At 49.5% G+C, this 6,189-nt stretch overlaps 2 non-coding genes across 2 annotated transcripts; both read right to left on the bottom strand.

Moving 5' to 3' along the window:
* Window positions 1-566: 566 nt before the first annotated feature.
* On the bottom strand, window positions 567-638 carry Trnah-gug. Its single transcript has one exon. It is a non-coding gene; the product is annotated as a tRNA-His (tRNA).
* Window positions 639-2,470: 1,832 nt separating this feature from the next.
* Trnah-gug lies at window positions 2,471-2,542 on the bottom strand. Its single transcript has one exon. It is a non-coding gene; the product is annotated as a tRNA-His (tRNA).
* Between the last annotated feature and the right edge of the window lie 3,647 nt (window positions 2,543-6,189).

Here is a 6,189-nt window from a genome sequence, read left to right as displayed (position 1 = left end):
TTGGTATTAACGGGGAAGATGGAAGTGCGTGCGCGAGGAGAGAGCTCAAACAGTACCCGTGAAATGCCAGCAATAGCAATATGCTAACGATCACCTTAGCCTGTGTATACCTTCATTTTGGTCTGGTCGTTTTAGTTCTTGTCAGCGTGGTGCGGTCAGCCCATGCAGCACGCTGTGCCTTGTCCTTGTTTTACCACGTTTCGCCAACGACCGAGCACCGGTGGCCAGTCCATAATAGTCAATATTACTACCGCCCGTGTTCATAACCGGCTTATGGTAAATGTCCCCGGAACAGGGGTGTCGGCAGGTTATTGCCGTGGACAGGCCGGTATGAAAAACCTGCCTCGTCGGTGCGGGTTCTGCTGATGACTTCGATTTGTTTGAAAGGGGTGAGGTGGGGATCCCGATAGCCACACGAAGCTATATTTTTGGAGACAGGGCAGCGTTCCCGGTTGGCTTGTAGGGTATTTGAACCCGACAATCAAGTGTCAGTGCCAGTTTTTGAGCCTTTTGACAAGACCGTATAGTGGTTACTGGTTTGGTTTTGGTTTCAAAAACATTGCCGATGCCGTGACCCGGATTCGAACCGGGGTTACTGCGGCCACAACGCAGGGTCCTAACCACTAGACTATCACGGCTCTGTGTAGCTGCTGTCACGTCACGCAGCGGGGGCGTGACGGCCTGTCTGGACGGCGGCGTCTGGAGTAGGGCGTGACGTCACTCTGACGTCTCACGTCACACGTGGTGAAAGGATGGGAATGCAGGGCACAATGTCGAGAGTTGGGGACAGAGCCCAGATATTATTTCATGCAGCTCATTTGACACTTACGGCGAGCATTTGTAATATGGCGTTGCAACATGATGCCCAGTAGTGGTATAATAAGCTTCGACTGTAAACTGACATGCCGGACGTTTGTATGAGATGTTAGCTGAAGCTTGAACAATGAACATTGCACATGTGCTGTGTGTATATTTTGCTTTGAATTATAGCAGCGTTCTTCTCTCAAAATCAATCGCATATTCAAATAGTTACGTAGAAAGGTAGCTCCCTCGGATCGGTGCCATGCCACGCGGAGTTTCAGCTCGTAAAGACCCTATAGCTGCACGAGAGCAGTAGCCTAGGGGATGTATGATGATGCTCTTTTTGAGCCTGGGAGTTCTACGAGCGACGTGTTTCGATTGAACGGATGGATGAATGAATGAATGAATGAATAAATAAATAAATAAATAAATAAATAAATAAATAAATAAATAAATAAATAAATAAATAAGAAAGTAAATAAATAAGTAAATGATTGATAAATAAATTAACGATCGAATGGAATTCGATCACTGTTGCGCAAAATTGACACAAATAAGCTTTCACGACTGCTCGGAATTCATTATCATCAGAGGTCCCATCACATTTATTTACTGATATTGTCCTTCTCCTTGGTAATACTTAGAGAATAAAAGGTCAAACCTTAACCCGCGCACCGACGGGGGTCTGCGCCAACTTAGAACCGACGGGGGAGGGCGGATGACCGCCTCCCCCCCTCTGAGATCTCGAGAACGAAGCAAGATAGCGACAAGCGGTAAACGGCATGGGGTACGCACGGACAAGGTCTACAATTTTTACAAAGGTCATTTTCAGGTCAGGTCAAAAATGACGTCACAGGGGTTAAAAATTCAAAATGGCGGCGCTAGATATGGAGTTTTTTTCGAATAAGTTTCGAATTGGTCAAGCTAGGAACAAACTAAGGGTGCACCATCGTGATCCTCTCGTCAATCCGCATCGAACCCTATATGTATATGTTGACCTCGAAAGGTCAAGGTCAAAGGTTGACCTCAGGTCACGTGACCTTAAGGTCATCATGTATATCATTCGATGCGCCTTGACGAGCTGAACACAATGAGACCATCCGCGCGGCTGTATCTTGTTCACGTCACATGACCTTACAGCTGCCCAACAGCAAAACAGGCCTCAAGGTAGTGAAGGTTGATCGTAGGTAGGTAGGTATATGAAGTAATGTATGGTATATGGGGCGATTCTGACGCGTTTTAGTGAAAAAAAAACAGGGAGTTGATTTTTCCCCCATTGACTTATTATAATAGGGAGGTCGAGAAATTCGATATCAAAATTCCGAGATATAAAAAAAATGTAGCTAGCAATGCCACATAATAACATCCTCCGACTTTCAAATGACTCCGCCATCTACTGTAGCTCTGACACGGTGACAAATTTGTTAAAAAGTGACTTGAGGCTGGGTCATTCAAAGTGACCTGGTGACCTGACCTTAAAAGTTTGGAGATTCAAACTTTTGCACACCATATGTAAAATTGATGTGAGAATAGTGGTACCAAATTTCGCGTCGCGGTTTTCCCGCTATTTGCGAAAACCTCAGGGGGGGGGCGGATAACCGCCCCCCCCCCCGTCGCGTCGATGCGCGGGTTAAACCAAAACCAAAACCAAAACCAAAATCATTGCCAATGCCGTGACCCGGATTCGAACCGGGGTTACTGCGGCCACAACGCAGGGTCCTAACCACTAGACTATCACGGCTCGTGCAGGTGTTTCACGGCACGTGGAAGCCCCGTGGTGCGTGACCTGGTTTTCGGCACCACGCCTGACCGGCCCCGCCCCGCCCGCCGCGGGTGACGTCATCTGTCTGGTCAGTCTATAGGTGTGACGTCACACAGTGAGAGCACACAGCTGCTGTTTCCCAGCGTCATGGTATGGAGAGACGTTCAAATGTGCGATGGTTACCTTGCGAACATGCATGTGCTTCGACTGTTCGAGGCTCAACGGAGACAGCCTGGGTGAAGAGTTTGCACTTTACGGTATTTGGTTTTGTACTCCTATCATCGTCCATCGATGTTGTGTGCACAGTGCACAAATGGCAAAATCAAATACCTACGTTCATTGCCTGCAAACATTAAACAGTTCACCTACTTTTCATCGTTGAATGAAAATTATGAATATTTTTGCTAAAAGGAACCGGTTGGCTCACTAGGCGTCTCTAAGTTGCCTTCACGCCTGTGCGCATTGCAGTCACAGGCAGGCGTGTAAGCATGCAGTTGCTGAACTCAGTATCCTCTAGACTCTATTACCGGCCGGCCTCCCCACATTTTATACACAGTGCTCATCCGCCCCACCTCGCTCCACATAACTCCGCCCGTTCAAACTCCGCTCTCTCCGTCCATCCTGCGCTCTTTCCGTCCATCTCCTCTCTCTCCACTCATCTCTCGCTCTCTCCTCCCATCCCCGGCGCTCTCTGCACCATCTCCTCTCTCTGTTCCTCCCACGCTCTCTCCGCTCCAGCAGCCGCTGCGTCGTTTTTGCGCGTCGCCTTCGACGGCCACTCGTCGGGGCCGACGCGGCCTGAACTCACAGACGGCCGGCGGCGGCGGCGGCTCGACAGTTTTTAGCGCGGCGCCGCTTGATACCTGTGACGTCATACGAGACCGCGAGCACCGTGCCATGAATGGCGCCTGTTCGGGTCGCCGGGACCGCAACGGTGAGTAGGGCGCTAGCACCCGGCGACTACGGCCGGCCGCACCTGGATGATAGAGTTGTTTTTGTTGTCCGGATGGGTTGGGATAAATAATGTAAAGCGGATAAATCTGATATATTTATCAAATTTAATTTTCATTGTTATTGATAAATTTGATAGTACGGGCGAATGCATTACCTACTGGGCATCGTTAGATGTAGGCAGGGCATTATTTTGGCATTTTGACAAGCCAAAGATGATGGCATTATGAGAATGGATTTGGTTGGTAGATAATTCAAAATTAATTATAAGAACCTTATTACGAGCGAGCGAGCGCAGCGAGCGAAGTGTGTCTTTTCAATATAACGGAAAAATCTCAGTATGAGCGGCCCGGCCCGGCCCGGCCCGGCCCGGCCCGGCCCGGCTTGTAACGCTTTTGAGAGGCTTATATCTCAGCAACCGCTGGACCGATTGACCTGCGGTCTTTTTTGCTGGGTAGCCCCATCCCTTCTACCCCGTAATTGACTACTTTTGATACGCCTCAAAGACCGTCGTGGCACGTGCCACGTGAAAAGTCAAGGGTGTTCAAGCTGTTTTGCAAAAGAAGTGATTTTGAGAGGCTCATATCTCAGCAGCCGCTTGGGTGATTGACTTGCGGTAATTTTTGTAGGGTAGCAGCATCCTTTCTACCAAAAATAGGATACTCTCGATGCATGTGGGTCACCCCCAGTGCACGTGCAAAATACAACAATAAGAGGTGTCAAATTTGTTCCCATTTTAATAACTCGGTAATTACTGGGGCGATTTCGCTGAAACTTGGCATACAGGTAGGCACCCACCAGGCAATGCATTCCCATGTGTTGCGGTCAGGGTGCTACTGCACGTGCGCACGTGCAGGGGGCGTTTCCAGATCTCGAGAACAGCTGGGCCGATTGCGCTCAAATTTGGTACACGGTTGGGGACCGGTTAGTAGCGTGCCGTGCAAAAGTCATTTTGGACCCCGTTTGCACGTGCGCACGTGCAGAATGCCGCTTCCAGATCTCAGGAACGGCTGGGCCGATTGCGCTCAAATTTGGTACACCGCTAGCGACCGGTTAGAAGGGTGCTTTGCACAAGCCCGTTGGAAGTACCCTCTCGCCCTTCTGCACGTGCAGGGCTCACTATCTCGCTCGCTCGTTCTTCGCCCAAAAGGCGTTTTACTGGTAGGTATGATGCCTTCCTAATCCACAGTAATGTTGATGCTCAGATCGGCCACTTTCCTAAATTAGTGTACTTCATGGGTCCGTACGTTTTAACCCTCGCATGTGTGCGGCGTTTGCCAGCTTCTAATGTGTAGGGGGGGGGGGTCGGTTGGACCCCCCTTGCCGTTTGGCCCCTGATCGAGCTAGAGCTTCGCGGAAAAATGAGCGTGTTGCCCGTGACGAGAGGAAGCCGATGATACCCAATTTTAAGGTCCTAGGTCATTGGTTGACCTTCCAGGTCAGGTCAATTACCCACAGCCGGGAAAATCGGGACCTGTTAGAAAGTCGTAAAGTGTGGCTGCTAAGGGGTTTTTCGGGGTGCTGATCACGAATATCGTGTTAGTTTTGATCACAGATGATGTCTTGAAGCATTTAGACCAGGTCGGGTCAGGTCAGGTCAGGTCAACCAGTAGGCGTCGTGACGGGTATTCGTAGTACGTGTCAACCGCCTCTGACAGCTTCGTAACATGTTACGAAGTCACCAAAACTACTTCGTAAATGTTCAAATGGTTGCTAAATTCGAATTCAGCTCCAAAAACTAGCCTAGAAACATGTAAAACTCGAAAAAGTGACCCGAGGTCACCCGAGGTCACCAAAGGTCAATGACCTGACCTGACCTTCAGGTGACCTTGACACACACGGGAGTAACATCAAATCACATGTTTGAACGTTTGAAACCACGAAAAGCTTACAAACACGCGGCTAGTGCGAGCCGACATACGCGAAATCGCGATTCCGGCCAAACATGGTCTCGGAAAAGAGGTCACAGGTCAAAGGTCATTTGGGTCAGGGTCATGAAATTTTCAGGGTAGGTGTAAAATTGATCAATGCGAGGGTACTGAAAGTTTCGTCGCGATCGGCCGCTTTTTACGCGAGTTATTCGCGAAAAACCATGGGGGGGGGTCCATCCGACCCCCCCTACACATGCGAGGGTTAAACTGTCATTTGCTTGCTTGAACTGAATATAATTGCCGATAACACGCAATGAAATTTTTACGTCGCCTCTTTTAAGCCTTGCAATAACGATATTTCGTGTTTCAGAAACTTAGAAATTGGGATACCTATATTCCAAGCATCATCATCAACCGAAATTTTCGAAGCAAAACCGGGAGTCCTGAAAGGTGTAGACAAGGTTAAAAGAATAGTAGCGTCCGGATCAAAAGAAGAAATCCAAGGAGAACGAATGAAAAGAACAGCTGCACATAGGTATCTCCAGTGACCGGCGGACCGGCCAGAGTCCCAGGTGTGCGCCGTTTCATCCGAAGTTCGAACAGAGCCCTGCCAGCCAGCCGGATCACGTGGTACCCGTGTGTGCGCCCGCGGTACCGCCATGTACCCCTGGTACCGGGACAGTGTGCCGCGATCGAGTACCACCACTGGGTCACCACCGCCGCTCGTCAAAGCAGAGGACTGTTCATACGGTGACTGTATGCGGCGGTGTCACAACGATGGAGCGAGACAGGTCAGTTCAGTTC

The sequence above is a fragment of the Amphibalanus amphitrite genome, unplaced genomic scaffold (assembly GCF_019059575.1).
Source record: "Amphibalanus amphitrite isolate SeventyFive unplaced genomic scaffold, NRLGWU_Aamphi_draft 000121F_arrow, whole genome shotgun sequence".
In the NCBI taxonomy this organism is placed as follows: Eukaryota; Metazoa; Arthropoda; class Thecostraca; order Balanomorpha; family Balanidae; genus Amphibalanus; species Amphibalanus amphitrite.
Note: the sequence above shows the minus strand (reverse complement) of the source record. Positions and strands in the feature narration are given on the sequence as shown.